Source organism: Lygodium microphyllum, chromosome 10 (assembly GCF_053477565.2).
Source record: "Lygodium microphyllum isolate KBCC chromosome 10, Lygodium_microphyllum_v1.1.10, whole genome shotgun sequence".
Lineage (NCBI taxonomy): Eukaryota > Viridiplantae > Streptophyta > Polypodiopsida > Schizaeales > Lygodiaceae > Lygodium > Lygodium microphyllum.
The window spans coordinates 144,377,717-144,394,433 of record NC_141144.1 but is presented as its reverse complement, the minus strand read 5'-3'; positions in this window follow the sequence as shown (position 1 = coordinate 144,394,433).

Below are 16,717 nucleotides of genomic sequence, written 5' to 3'. Positions count from 1 at the left end.
TGGTGTGAAATTTCTAAGGATAAATAATTACAATGTTAATTTCTCAATTATTGATCCATCCATAATTCTAAGATAAGTCTAAAAATATTAAATTTCATTGAATGCGATAAAACTTTAGATACATATCCATTAGGTGATTTTGGTTAGAAAAAGACAACAAGGCCCTGGTCTGAAGTCTAGCATCTATAGTCACTTTTCTACCTAGAAAAGTGGATTCAGATGCTAGACTTCGAACCATGGCCTTGCTGGCTTTTGTTTTTTTTTATAAAAGAAATTTGGTGAGCTCTTTCCCATCTAATAGATGTGCATGTGATGTTTTGTCACATTTTGATGAAAGGTTATGGATTTATGATTACATGATAAAATGTGCATATAAAGCTACATTTACATCGTTAGGATTTAAATGGGTTAAGAGTTTATTATTCTTCTCGTTTTCACATCTTGCTTTCATTGTTTCCTTCATTTGCACTCTTCCAACCTTAGTCTTTTGTCCATCCCACCCTCCTTGAGCTTGCATAGCGTGCACCAATCAAAGCTTCTTGTCATTTCTTGATGAAGACCACATCCGTGGTCTTGCATAGAGAACAAGATGGAGCCTTGCCTAGGATAGTAGAAGGTGCTCCCCCTAGAGTGGGAAAACCGCCATAGAAGAAAAGGAGATGGAGATCAAGCATTGCTTCCCTATGCGAGATAAGTTCATTTAGCATGGTTATGAGCTCCTTATTTGCAAAAGCATCCCTCCAAAAGGTGGTTTGAGAAATTTTGCAGGAGATGCAGTTGAACCGGTTGGGAAGGTACTAGGAGTAAGTAGCCGATTTCCCATTGCCATGCAAGTGGACTACTGTAGCCATGGAGGCCCTACAAATGGAACTCTAGAGGGGTTTCTCATTGATCGATTCAATGATACACATAGTTGCATGCCATCCATGCAAAGCACATCAAGTCACAGTCATAGTCACAGTCATAAAGATACAAGCTTCATTATTCGGCGTTGACATGGCTAGAGACATTTCCCATAGGATTATGACACTTACGATGCAAGGACTTTCCATGTATGCTATAACATAACATTCTTAAAAAGCCAACACACACACACACACACACACACACACACACACACACACACACACACACACACACACACACACACACACACACACACACACACACACACACACACACACACACACACACACACACACACACACACACACACACACACACACACACACACACACACACACACACACACACACACACACACACACACACACACACACACACACACACACACACACACACACACACACACACACACAATCTCATGCAATATGTACTTAATTCTAATAATTTTGAGTAAAGTTATTCATTTTGTTTCTTGAAATGCACGACCATTAACTTATACTTAATGTGCACGTATCACAAGTAATAATAGATATATGTATCACACGTGTGATGTACCACATTGTACTGTATAGATACATGTATCATGCATGATGTACCACATTGTATTGTATAGATACTAATTGTGCTATTACATAAACACAATCATGTGTTTGTACCACATTTTTACAAAATTAAATCGGATTATACCAATGTATGCAAAAGCATAGTACATTATTGTATGTAAATATACAACATGTCATAAGACATTCATGCCCCACACATTATCATCACACATACCCTAATCACACATTTACTAAATAAATTGACATTTATTGACACAAAACAAAATGTCTTGTATTCATCAAGAAAAGCACATGTGATAGTTGATAGTAATGACTAATAGAAAGGGTAGATATAATAACATGCAAATAAGGAGTCTCACTTGTTCCTTGGCTTTTTTAACATGGAGAGGAGGGCCCTCAAATGCAAAACGGAGTTCCTTCTTTGCTGCAATAAATGATATTCTTCCCCTTCAACTCTTCCTCTAGGAGAAGCAAGTCTAATAGTTTGGCAAGCTCACCTAATGTAGAGAGCACATACATTGCTCCACTATGTGCTTGGTCAAATAAATAAAGAAGCTTTGATTACTTGACTAGCACCACCTTCTCAAGTTAGACATTATAGATATTGTTTGAAAAGGTCCAAACTTGGTTAATATCTAAATTTTCATAATTGTTTCCTCCTCTCTTGGTGGGAATTTTTGGTAGAAGACCACCACATTGATAATGTTGCCAATGTACTCCTTCAAAACTAAATCGTTTAGTTGGTCAACAAGCCAAGATCCTCCTTGCCTCCCTTGATGCAAACTCATATATATATGGTATATCCTCAACCACATGGTCAAATCAATATAGTATTTTGTCAACCACATGATCAAATCAACAACATGATTATTAATGCACTTGGAGTTATCAAAATGCGCACAACTTGCTCGTAAGGTGCATAGGGTCCCATGAGTCCATTGGTGAAATCTTCAATCAAGATGACACTTGTAGCATCCCTTGGCATTTGGAGTCACTTTCCTCATGATGAAATCTTGGGTCAAGATGAAACTTGCATCACTCATGTCTGAAGGGGTCACTTTGCTTGCCACAAAAGTGGCATAGATGTGAGACTTTGGATAGTGGTGATGAATAGGCCTTATCTTGACCTAAGATTTGATCAATGGATTCATGGTGACTTGATGCACCCTACGCTCAAGTTTCTTTGTATGACAAAGTAAGGTAGTTAGAGATCTTATCTTTTATAGCTCATCCTGTATCTTTGTCTCCTCATATGTCAACGAGGCACCCTCCTGGGGGGAGAGGGATGTACAAATTTGCAAGTAGTAACCTTGGAACTAGATCATGCTATAATGCTTCAAACTAGTCCTTGTGTATAAGATAGTCCACCTTAGCCATGGCAATTTGCTCTTGCGTTGCTATGATATCACTCACTGTATCTAAGCTTGTGCCATCATTCTTCCAACATCTGCCATTGTCAAATGCCTATCCATATAATCATAACCAATGAGGTCATCCATTGAATCCTTGATAAGGACTGGGAACTAATCTTCTTCCTTTATTTCCAAAACTTACAGCACATTAGATAAAAGTAAGTGATTGTAATCTTGTTGGAAGAGAGGGAGAGAGATAGAGTGGAGTAGAAGATGAGCCTGAGCTCATTGTTCTTCTTCTTCCATTATTCTTCTATCATACTAATTGAAAGAGACTTACACACATAGGTATGACTAACCAAAACTAACTGTGGTTAAGTCACTGACTACACTGACTTATTGAATGTCACACACGTGTACAACTGTCAAACACATAAAGATAAACTGACTAAAGAGTAATGGGAGCTTGATATTCTAACACTCCCCCTCCAGCTCAAACCATCTGATAAACTCCAAGTAGCTGTCTGAAGTATATGAAATTTTCTTTACCAAGAGACTTGGTAAATATGTCTGCTACCTAGTCTCCAGTCTTCACATGAATCAAGTCAATCTACCATGTAAGAACCATTTCTATGATGAAATGGTAATATGTTTGGACCTAGCATGGTAGACAGGATTGCTAGCCAACATAACAGTGCTGAGGTTATCACAATGCAATCTCACTCTGCTTTCCAGCTGTATTCCTAAGTCTTTCAATAGTTTCATCAACCAAACTGCTTCACAAGCCGCTAAGGCAGCTCCTCTATACTCAGCTTCTATATTGGACAATGCAACAGTAGACTGTTTCTTACTCTGCCAATTGATGATACTACTGCCCAATCCAAATGCATATCCACTGATTGATCTCGTGTCATAGGCACAACCAGCCCAATCAGCATCAGTAAACCCTATCAAGTCAAGGGATTTTCCATATGCATAAAACAACCCATAATCTATAGTACCCTTTAGATATCTCATGATCCTCCTGACTGCATCTAAATGTGGTTTGCGAGCCTTTTGCACGAACTAACTAATCAGCTTCATTGCATAACATAAGTCAAGATGACCTGGGTAATAGTCAAGTATATCAAGATGCCCACCATCTGTCAATACATGGTCACATTCTCTATGTCATTCCCAACATCAATCTGTAGCTTGACATTTTGATTAAGAGATGTCTCCATAGGCTTGCATTTAGCCATACCATACTTTTGCAACATGTCATGAGCATATTACTTATGTAGCGGCCATATACCTTGAGGCGTAGAGACTACCTCAATCCCAAGAAAACACTTCAGCTCACCAAGGTCTTTGACTTTGAATTTAGCATGTAAACATGATTTAATTTCAGCAATACCCTCTTCATCATCTCCAGTGATAATAAGATCATCTACATAAACCACTAGAAACACATATCCATGATCTGTCTTCTTCGTGAATAGACTGTGATCTACATCCCCCAATCTAAATCCATGTTGGTGCAAATAACTGCTGATCCAAGCATTCCATGCTCTAGGTGCCCATCGTTTCAGTCCATATAAAGCCTTTTTTAGTTTACATACATGTGTAGGAAAGTTCGAGTGAACATAGCCTTCAGGTTGCTCCATATATACTTCCTCAACCAAATCACCATTCAAGAAAGCATTCTTGACATCCATTTGCCATAATTTCTAGCCTTTGCATGCTGCCAAAGCAATTACAGTTTTGACTGTTGCCATTTTAGCCATCGGACTAAAAGTTCCTCATAGTCAAGGCCATACTGCTGTGCATACCCTTTTGCAACCAGTCTGGCCTTATAGCATTCTAACGAACCATCTAACTTGCACTTAACCTTGTACACCCATTTGCAGCCAATGGGGACTTTGCCTTCAGGCAACTCAACCAATTCCCATGTCTCATTTTCAGCCAGGTTTGCATATTCCTCATCCATGGCAGCACACTAGTTATCATCTGTAGTTGCATCATCAAACTTTGTAGGTTCTTTGTAACCTATCACACTAGCCATATATGCATAATGGCGGGCTGAATAACCAGTGTATGTAAACCTATCAACTACTTATCTAACTCTCTCAGATCTCCATAATTGTGGCTCACTCTGAGCTTGCCTCTCATGAGGCGGTACATAACGACTATGAACTTTTCTAACTCTCTCAGATCTCCGTAATTGTGGCTCACTCTGAGCTTGCCTCTCATGAGGCAGTACATAATGACTCTACCTTGCTCCGAGCGTTATAATAGACAGACTGCCCAATTCACTATCCAAATTGTCATTGTTGGATGACTCATATCCTGGTGTAAGTGGACCTGTCACATCCACAAGTATATTTTCTTTTCCCTTATACAATCTCCCCCTCATTGACATATTCGTGTCAGTGGATGTAGGAGTACAACTCCACAAGTGTCCTGACCAAGGACTTACTATAGGTGACCCATCACCTATAGAACCACTCATAGATGTACTCATTGTAGGTGTATTTTTAGCATTACTAGTGCTGTGGCTGATCCATCAATAGCCACTGCAACACCGGATTACCATACCACGATGCCAGCTCATCAAAAACAACATCTCTGCTAATCAATGTTTCATGTGTAGACGGTACATAACACTTGTAAGCTTTTCGGTCTTGTGCATAACCAAGGAACACACTCTTGATAGATTTAGGATCCAATTTCTTCCTCTTTTCATCAGGAACATGCACATATGCAATGTTGCCAAATACCTTCAAGTGTGAAATGTCAGGCTTATGACCATACAACCTCTCATATGGAGTTACATCATGAATCCCTGCTGTGGGGTTTTATTCAACACATAGACAACAATCACTATTGCTTCAGCCCAATAACCATTTGGCAAACTCTTCTCATTCAGCATAGCTCTTGCCGATTCCATTAGTACCCTATTTTTCCTTTTTGCTACACCATTTTGCTGCAGTGTATAGCTGCGAGTTAACTGTTTTCTGACCCCATATTTAGTAAGGTACTTGTCAAAGTAATTAGAGACATATTCTCCACCTCCATCTGATCTAAGACATGAAATTTTACAGCTCAACTCATTTTTATCATTCTTCTTTAAGTCCTTGAATGCATCAAACACATCATCCTTATGTTTCAGTATGTAAAGCCAAGTGTACTTGCTGCTGAAATCATCAATGAAGGATACATAGTAACGAGCACCACCAAACGAAGCATTATGAGACGGACCCCATACATCTGAATGTATCAACTGCAAGGGTCATGAGCTATTCCATACATGTCTCATAAATGGAAACCTTGGCTGCTTTCCAAACTGACATGCATCACATACATGTCCAAAGTCACGATACTTGAACTTAGGCAGTCCAAGAGCAATCTCCTTCTGCTTTATAGATTTCAGCTTTTATACATTCACATGGCCAATCCGCTTATGCCATATCTCAACATCTCGTATAGCACCATCATCATATGCAAACATGGTTGCTTTCAATTCTAGAATTGATGCATCAAGAGTAAACATTCTGCCATCTCTTCAGCCTCTAGCAATCAATTTGCAGCCATTGCCATATTCTTCAACAAAGCATCCATCTCTATTAAATCTCACCTATCGATTCTGTTCTGCCGTCTGTCCCAACTGACAAAAGATTCTTGGTTATTGTAGGTACATGTAGCACATCATGCATGCTCTTTTTCTTGCCATTAGGCATCAACAAAGGTACAACTCCTTTATGTTGTGGGTGTCATCCCCAATATACAAACATGTCCATGCGAACCTGCAACCATCTCATCAAACCATTCTCCATGGAGTGTCATATGATTTGAAGTCCCTAAATCAATGTACCATCTCTCATCTCTGTTCTGCCTAGATGCATTCTTAGACACATGCTACATGGCAAACAACCTGTCACCCTGATCATCAAGAACTCCGCTAGATGAAGCATAATTTCCATGCTGTCTACCTTGGCTTTCATGTCAGCCTGCTTCTTATGACAATCTTTGGCTATATGCCCATATCTACCGCAATAATGATAGTCCTTATCCTTGTTTGACTGATCATTTGACTGCCAGGATCCTCCTCTGCCTTTAGTGAATCTCCCCCTGCCTCAAAAACCACCAGATCCATGCTGGTCCTGTGTATTCGTGCGATTCCAGGCATTCTGTTGCTGCTATTCATAAGTGTTTCGAGTGTCTCCTCGACCTCGAAAAGAGCCACAGCCTTTGCTGCATCTGTTACGTTGGCTAGAGTAAAGAACAATGTCTCTGCTTTGAGATGTACTAGAACCTATATTCAGCCCAAGCTTAACATTCTCATGTAGTAGCAAAGCAATCAACTCATCCCAATCAGGGGATTCAGCTCTCACAAAAATAGATGTATCAAATGATTTATACTCTTTGCCAAGTCCATTCAATGTCACTACAATCATATCATCCTCAAACATTGAAGATCCAATGGTGGCAAGCTGATCCGCTATGTTCTTAATCTCTGTAGTGTAGGCCCGAATGCTTTTGCCATTCCTAGACATGTTATTGAACTGTTGCTTCAACTGAATCTTTCTTGCATGTGTTACATTTCCATAATTCTTCATGAGTATGTCCCATGCATCCTTTGTGGAATTGCATCCAGTAATTTGTATAACCATAGCATCTGATATACATAAGGAAAACCAATGTAACACCTTGCATACTCTCTCAATCCATAGCTTATGAGCCCTTTTCTAATCTTTTGTCGGATTCCTTTTAGGCATTGCAGGTTCAGTCTCATCACTTGTACATAAGTCCCAATAACCTCTGCCAACCAAAAAAATCTTCATACGGAACTTCCATAAAGAAAAATTTTTGCTGTCCAGTTTTTCTCCCACAATTGGTTTGTCAAGATGTGGCTCTTCTGAAGAGGATGACATCATAAGAGCCAACCCTTGCTTCACAACTGTCCGATGTTCCTCTTGAACATTTATTGGCTCTCCAATCGGCTCTTTTTCCCTGTATATGATAGCAACAACATTTGGACTTATACCTTTGTCGGGCTCTCCTTCTCTATGGGTGTATCCAATGCATGGGGGCAAATCATAATGTGTAGTCATGCTCTATGAGCTCCAAAGATAATATATACATGGTGCATTCGCCATGGGAATAGTCCATGCTCTATGCAAAGGATCCACATGGGCCAATGTTCACCAATTTTTGGTGGTTCTTTCCATCTTGAAGTACCATGATTGTTTCAAAGGTATTGAAGTCATGTTGGATCCCTTGGTGGAGTATGTGAGAGTGGTGACGGTGCTCATAAAGCCTTCTATGACCCAAAGGGGGTGGGGGATCCAATAGTCATAGTACGCATTCTAGGTTGAAGACCTTTGAGAAAGCCCCAAAGATCTTATCACCCTCGTTGTTAAAGTGATTGTCATGGATCCACTCATTAAAGTGCATGCGATTATCCATCGTAACAGGTAGGAGGAATGTGATGGATGTGAAGAGATGAATGGAGAATATGTGAAATGAAATAAAGTAGTTCTATCTTAAAAACCCTATGTTTTAAACCATTAGAGGACTATTTGCACATGATATTAAATTATTTTTCAAAATTAATGTATTTGTAAAGTTGACATGCCATATATAAGTGTGTTAGTGTGGCATTTGCATATTGTATCAACTAATATTTGGAAGGAGCCTCTCCCTTCTTGAGTCTCTCTCTCTCTCTCCTCCCCTCAATATATAGGTGTGCATGTACATATATCACATCTCAAAAAAGGAATGCCTACACTTGTTCAAAAAGTTCACTATAAATTGCAAGAATACACACATGCTCTATCAACTGGCATTGGAGGATAGATGCCTTCCCCCATCCCCAAGTGTATACATCTTATCTCAATAAACAAATGTGTGTATACATATTCAAAATAATCAAGGCTAGGAGAGGTGTTTCTCTCCTTCAGTGTATAGTCCAACACATGCATCTTATCTCAAAATTTAAATTACATGTATCCATGTTCAAATAGTTTCGAATATAATTGCATAAATATATGGCAAGTTAAAAGATAACAAAAACAAATATTTCAAGTGCAAGATTTTGCAAAGCAGTAGTATTCCATTAGCCAAAAATCCAAAAGTTTCAAGCATTAGATATTACAACTTATGGAGTCGGGATATTTAAGGAGACTCCACAATTTCTAAAATATATGAAGCCACACACTTTCCACCAATAATAGTATCTTCAGCTCAAATTTGAATATTTCCATCATATAATTTGAAATAGAAACTAGCAAGTGGATTCTCCATTAACATTGCGATTTCTTGGTGCATTAAACTTGACCAATCATCCTCCATCTACAACACTTGGAGCTCCTAGATTTCATAGATGTCAATAACATCTACAGCTATACAACCACGTGTATCTTGATCAAGGCACAACCATTCACCCTTGAGCATCTTCCATATGTGATAAACACTAGGCATACAGTTTGTCATGTGATAATGTCATCGGACAAACTACCTGTAATTAGAAAGGAAAATTAGCTCATCAATCTCAAAGTAAAAATATAATTAGTTAATTCTCATTCTCAATGTGCTACAGAGACTTACTATTTGTAATATTTTGTTGCATATTTATAGTGGGTGTGATATGTATTTGTTTGTGCATGAATATGTGTTGTATCAATGCCTCTATTATAAGGTGAGAGTCAAGCTTTCTTTGTACAAGAGTTAAAATTTACACTTCGAGTGCTTTGATACATGTGCAATTGCAGGTACTTTCAGCATGACCTCCCTTCATACTTAGACTCATATGCACCCAACATGAGCAATGATATGTATCAACGATCCAATTTCCTTCTCCATCTTTCTTGTTATGTACTTCTATGGAGAGAATGATTATTCTTCTTTTATAACCTAGGCAATAGATGTAAAGAAGTATGTACTAAACCCTAAACAATAAGCATCCAACATGTAATCACCAATATGCCATTCGAATTAACTTTGTCATTAAGAGATATTCCCACTTTTGTAACCAAACACAAACATTGATATCCAAATGCATATAGATATGTACATCAATGCAAAGTGCAAATTCAATTTCAAAATGTCACATTGATTATACCATTTACATAAAAGAGAAAGGAAAGAACAATACAATAATACTTAGAGAATTTCACAAAAAGAAACTTCATTATAATGAACACAGTCGGATCTACCTCGTTGCATTATTATATGAATACGTGGGTATTACAAGGATGGCGGCCAAATGGCATGTAAATCCAAATTGGCACTTTGGATCGACACCTGAGATATTTATGACTCAACTCATTGCACGTTATATGGATGATATGATATATGAGTTACATGGATCACATCCAAATGGCATGGAAAAGGCTAAGTGATCTCAAGGAACCCTTTGGTTGCTACATCTTCCATGATGTGTGAAAGAACTTTTTTTGACATTCCATCTTGAGATAATGGCTGTAGCTTCAATTATTTATCGCATCATGTAGGTAGATATGCAGTTATAGTCTAGATTTCTATAGTTATGTAACCAACCAACTTAGTAGCTCTATAAAATAATCTAGAGATTAGACCTAGAAGATCCTCATGGTAAGTTTATAGTATACAAAAACATGAATATTCCATCTTTTTACTATTCCAAAAGTTAAGATCTAGAAGGTCCTAATGTTAAAATTGTAGTACACAAAAAGATGAATATTCCATCTTTTTACTACTCCAAAGTTAACAATATGATTGAATGATATTAACTCTATAAATCTACTTGATGCCAAAGGTAGCAATCAAACATTTACTTGATGATTGAAGGTGCATTTTCCACTATTCAAGCACGCATATGTGTACTATAAAAACTGTATCCACAAATCAAATATATGACCATAGTTATGTATTTTTGTATCATGTTACCACTGTAACATTATCCTTGGCCTTTGCTAAACCAAAAGCATTGTTCACATCTAATGGAAGAGATGATGTGAACTTGCATAGTGTACCAAAAGCCTTCCATTGAAGGTGTAAAAGTAGGATAAATTTTATCTATTCTAGCATCATATAACCCTCATCATAAAATAATGCAACCTAGTGTCTACTCAAAATATTAAATAAATAGTCAAAAACATTTTCAATGAAATTATAGACCATGGAGACAATAGTGAAGCATGATCATGTAAAGCAAAGGTGTGGAAGTCTTTGTGGATACAATTGTTAAGTATTGTGACTTAAATGTGCAAAATAGAAATGACTATAAGGCATCCCAAATAGCACTAGATGAGTTTTTTTTTTGAGTGATTTGTTAAAAAAATCTAGCCTAAGAACCAAAATTTATGAATATTTAGGGCCTATTTTTGAGTTTCCAAGTTTAAAGTTTAGACTTATCATTGAGAAAGCCCCAAAAATAGGCATTGGGCTAAAAATTTCCACGAATTTTTACATTGGGATTTCAATACAAGTAATTAATCACTCCATATTTGAATCTTGATTCCTTGACCTTTATAGATAAACGAGTTGAATGCTCTTGTTTTTAACCTCAAATTGAAAAGGTTGCAGAATCAAAATCAAAGAAGTTGGTTCAAAATATGGAAGGCAAGGTCAAAGGAGTTGCTATTGACTCAAAGAGAAGTGGGCCTATAGCAAAAGAAAGCAAGTGGAAGTCTAATGAGGTGCCAAAAATAAATGCATTATATTTGTAAAATTATACAATTTTTCTTAAAGGAACTAGAATTGGAGACAGGCTCACTCTGATACAAATTTTAAAATATCACGAAAACACAACTATATTTCTAAATCTATGCATGTGCACACAAAATACCACAAGTAGTATCAATCTGTGAATAAATTGGCCCATCATGGAAAGTCCATGCCATAAAATTAATTTTATTATGGAAAAAATCATATAATAGACTAGATGATCGGACTCGAGAGAGGACAAGGATTGAGGCTACACACACGGGAAAATTCTATGTATATAATGTGTAAAATGAATAGAATCTCTCATTCTTTTGTGTGTAAACTTGTGAGATCTTGCTTCTTATCTTCTCCCTTCTTGCTTCCACCTTAGACAAAGCTTGAGAGAGAGAGAGAGAGAGAGAGAGAGAGAGAGAGAGAGAGAGAGTATGTGTGCATGTGAGGTACTAAGGTAAAATTTTGCACTCCACTCTTTGCTTTTTTCTCTTCTTCTTCTCTTGAACATAGCATATGGGAACTTGACCTAACTATAGTTCACCTTGAGAGAAAGATAGTTAAAGTATGATGGAGGGTATATGAAAGTGTGTGTGAGAAAGTGAGGAAGTGGAAAGGTAAAGCTTCTTCTCCATTCTTGCATTCACTTCTTCTTTCTCTTTCTTTTCTCCTCTTCTTGGGGGGGGGGGGGGGGCATTAGAGATGAAAGTAGATTGGATTAAAGAGGCATCTTCATATCTTCAACCAAGCATCACTTGGGTCATGAGGCTATCAAAGCACCTTTCAATAGACTAGATGACAACAAGAAAGGTAAGTATTGGTGAGTCTACTATAACTTGTGATCTTATTTTGTTATTTCAAATCCATGGGTTTGCGTGGAGAGTGTATTGTTTCTTTGAAGCTAGATATGTGCGAGATGGCACAAGTCATAAAAGAGAAGGGAAGCACTTGAATAATAAGAGCTCCACCAATGTCACACTATTATATATAAGTGAAGTGTTTTTTGTTTCATTTCTAGGACAATGATGATCCTACCTTCTTTGAGGTTACCCATGCTCTCCCCATGTGCACAAATAGAAGGCCCAAATAGCTCAAAAGGATTGAGCCTATACTCTCCAATTTGGAATTCATGGCTACTCTAAAAAACAATTGCTACTTTAGGATTGCTTATTGTGTTAGAACATGAGGCTTTGATTGCTTGAGATGGATTGATCCGTTGCTCTCTACTTGAGAAGGCATAACTACTTTGGGACATAGAGTGCTAGTTAATGAGTGTGCATTTAAGGCAACCCTTGCTATTGAGAAGGCACTCCTTGACATGCTCTACCCATGTGTACAAATAGAAGGCCCGAATAGCTCAAAAGGATCAAGCCTATACTCTCCAATTTGGAATTCATGGCTACTCTAAAACACAATTGCTACTTTAGGATTGCTTGTTGTGTTAGAACATGAGGTTTTGATTTCCTGAGATGGATTGATCCCTTGCTCTCTACTTGAGAAGGCATAACTACTTTGGGACATAGAATGCTAGTTAATGAGTATGCATTTAAGACAACCCTTGCTATTGAGAAGGTACTCCTTGACATGCTCTCCCCATGTGTACAAATAGAAGGCCCACATAGCTCAAAAGGATTGAGCCTATACTCTCCAATTTGGAATGCATGGCTACTCTCAAACATGATTGCTACTTTAGGATTGCTTGTTGTGCTAGAACATGAGGCTTTGATAGCTTGAGATGGATTGATCCCTTTCTCTCTACTTGAGAAGGCATAACTACTTTGGGACATAGAGTGCTAGTTAATGAGTGTGCATTTAAGGCAACCCTTGATATTGAGAAGGTACTCCTTAACATGCTCCCATAACTACAATGAAGTATTTGAAAAGAATGAGTGTGAACACATGGCGAATCTACTATTCACCATGTCCTCATAAATTGAACATAACAGGTTGGCGATAATAGGGCGTGGAGGTGAAGACTAACCATTGCTACTCAATCAATTCCAACATTGATGTTGAAGAAGAATGGGGGGTAGCCCATCTTCATAAGGGGTTATTGGTTGATGGAGGAGCCTAATGAGGAGGTGGAGGTAGTTGCAAGTGGTTTTGAAGGAGGGGTCTAGGTAGTTAGTAAATGCTCTCACAAAATGCACAAAGGAGGGGATTAGGTCAATATGCTAAAACATGTTCATTCTATTATCATGGGTTGCTCTAATATTAGGGATCTTTGGGAAATGGTATCTCCCATCTTCCTTTTCCTAATTATAATGGCCATGCCTTCTTGTGTAGGGGCAAAAGAGTGGATTTTCTTGCTCCTTTTAGGAATAGATGAAGGCTTCCTAGGCCATCCTATGGCCTTCTAGAAGAGGGTATCTCCATTTTGGTAGCCTTGGCCATACTTTCTTGGACTTTAATTTTAGGTATCGCCTCTGGCTTCCTTGAATCCTGCAAGAATTTTGATAAGCTTCCCTATCTAGGGGGCCAAGCCAATTTGCAGCAATGTTTTAAGCCATTTGTATGAGTAGCCATATAGTGCATAAGGAGAGTGGCTTCTTAAATATACTCTTCTTTGAGTTCTCCCTCACTTGGCCATCATTACTAGTTGTGAATGAATAAATGGATGAATAGCCTTAGGCTTATATAGCCATTGTCAACTCACTTATGCCATGTGCTTGAGCATGTGATTTGCTAAATCATGTGCTTAATTTTTTGATCAATCAATGAATTTGGGGGGGGGGGGGGTCGGGATGTTAAAATATATATGTGGTGCTAGAGGCAAAGGTGCTAGAGGAACATATAACTCAATCCCATAACCAAGAGTAAGATGTATGTCCAAGATAGAAATCTATAAAACAATGTACTTGCTTCACTATCAATCAATCGAGTTCTTCCCCATTTCATTATGCCTAATTTTTGTTCTTCTTCTTCCCTAGTTCAACTTCTATCCTTCTTGTGCATTGCCATGTTTTGTAACATGGTATCAAAGCCTCTTTTCTAGAGGTTATGAAGTTGTGGAAGCTTCCATAGTTGCTACTCAAGTTCAAGAGCTGAAGCCTTGGTGGTGTTGTGATCCAAGAAGGCATTAGAGTAAAGAGTGAAGGTTGGAGAAGGCCACTATTCTTGAGGTATAGCTCTTCACTGTGTTCATTATTAGTTTTTCAATCCATTTCTTTATCAAGGAGAAGAGGAATGACAACCATTGGAAAGGTTGAAAAGCTTTACCTAGTGGTGGTTTTATTATGTACCATTTGAAATGAGGATAACTTGCAAGGGCTATGCTTGAAGACCCTACTTAAGGGGGAAACTTGCTCATAAGTTGGGGGGTAGCTTGTTCAACAAGCATGGGCCCTGACTTATTTTGTATCAGAGATAGAGAAGAGAAATAGAAGAGAGGAAAAAGAGATTAGTGTGGTCTACACAGCTCATTGACTGCTACTCAGAGATGTGATGCATCGAAATGGTTGCCATGGAGATCTCTGGAAGGCCTGGTGTCATCATGTAGCTCAAAAAATGGCCACCTTATTGCATACAATTTCTTTGATTATCCTTACCTAATCTACACTCTTCTCTAAGGTCAATAAATTAATCCCAAAGCTCCTCTTTCACACTTGAAGTACACTGAATTGGTTTGAGATAAGCTTTGTTCACACTCAATCGTTTTCAAACAGGTTTTTCCTGACCCCCATTCACATTGTAACTTGCAAACTAATTTATGTAAGGGTAGTTCACACTTAAGCGATCGAAGGTCCATAGTGTATGCAGATTCTCTTACTCCCCACAAAATTTCCATCTAAAATCGAACTCATCATTAAATTGTATGAAAAAATCATTGTACCTCTCACATAAATATCTTGTTGTAAACGGAGTTAGACACTACCGTATGAGTCACCGGTAAGACCTCTCTGCCTCAAAAATGTCAAAAATAAAAGTAGTGAAACAAATTCAACAACAATGGTTTCCACACTTGGAAAATGAAAACCATGTATCATTTGATGATGAAAGACTGTTGAGAGATTCTCAATGATCCTAAAGACCCTAATGATCCAACATGGAATAGGAAAATTAACAAAGCCCTTGGGATAATAGCTTGGGGTCTATCTAATGATGTCCTACACCACATTTATACATTTAAAAGTGCAAAGGAGGTGTGGGACAAGCTAGATAAGATATTCGGCTTGATGTAAAATCAATTTGTTAATGGAAATATTCAGGTTTGGTCTAAACCAATATGATTCCCTAACATAATTGATAAACAAATTTAAAAGCCTAAAAGTACAGCTATCTTTAATAGTAAATATATTGAAGAAGATGAAGCTATTTTCGTACTTCTCAGTAGTGTGGATAAACCTAATAAAGGTTATGAGCAGGTGGTAGCAATACTAAGGAATGTCCTTGATAGAAAACTCAATGTAGTTGAAGTTGCCTTATATGAGAAAGAATGTAAACTTAAGGAGAAAACCCAAGACACTACAACAAACCCCATAGTAACAGCTCTTTACATCAAAGGTTCTTCTTCAAGAATTGTTTGCAAGATCTACGGAAAGAGAAATGGACACAAAGAGTAAGACTATTGGAACAAAGGAAAACCAAGTTGAAAAAGCCACAATAAGTTTGCACACACCAAGAAATAATGTTGGGCCAAAAGGAAATTTTTATAAAGGAAACAAACTTTGAAGAATCTATAGAAACTCTCTTCTAAATTGCCTACACTTTGACACTGCATGAGCTAGAGGCCTTGCAAGAATTCAGGGGGGCAACCTACATCCTCAAGTGCAGTTATCTATAGGGTAAGATAATATCAAGGGGGGGTGTTAAAGATGTGTGGTGATAGAGGTGAAGGTGATAAAGGCACATGTAACTGAATCCTATAAGCAAAGAGTAAGGTGTATGTCCAAGCTAGAAAGCTATAAAACAAATGTACTTACTTCATTATCAATCAATCAAGTTTTTCTCCATTTCATTATGGTATCATTTCCATTCTTCTTCTTCCCTTGTTAACCATCTTGTGCTCTGCCATGTTTTGTAACAAGAGAGGAGGGATATCTTGCCTTTGCTTACTTGCAAGCATAGATAGTGAGAGAAAGAGTAAGAGAGAGTTAGGAGATAGAAGGTCATGCTTGTGATGCCTTCATCACATTTTCTCCTTCAAGAAAACCCCCTTGCCACATCTTGCTTCACCCACTCCAATATAAAACTCCTTCCCTTCCCATGTTCTCCATA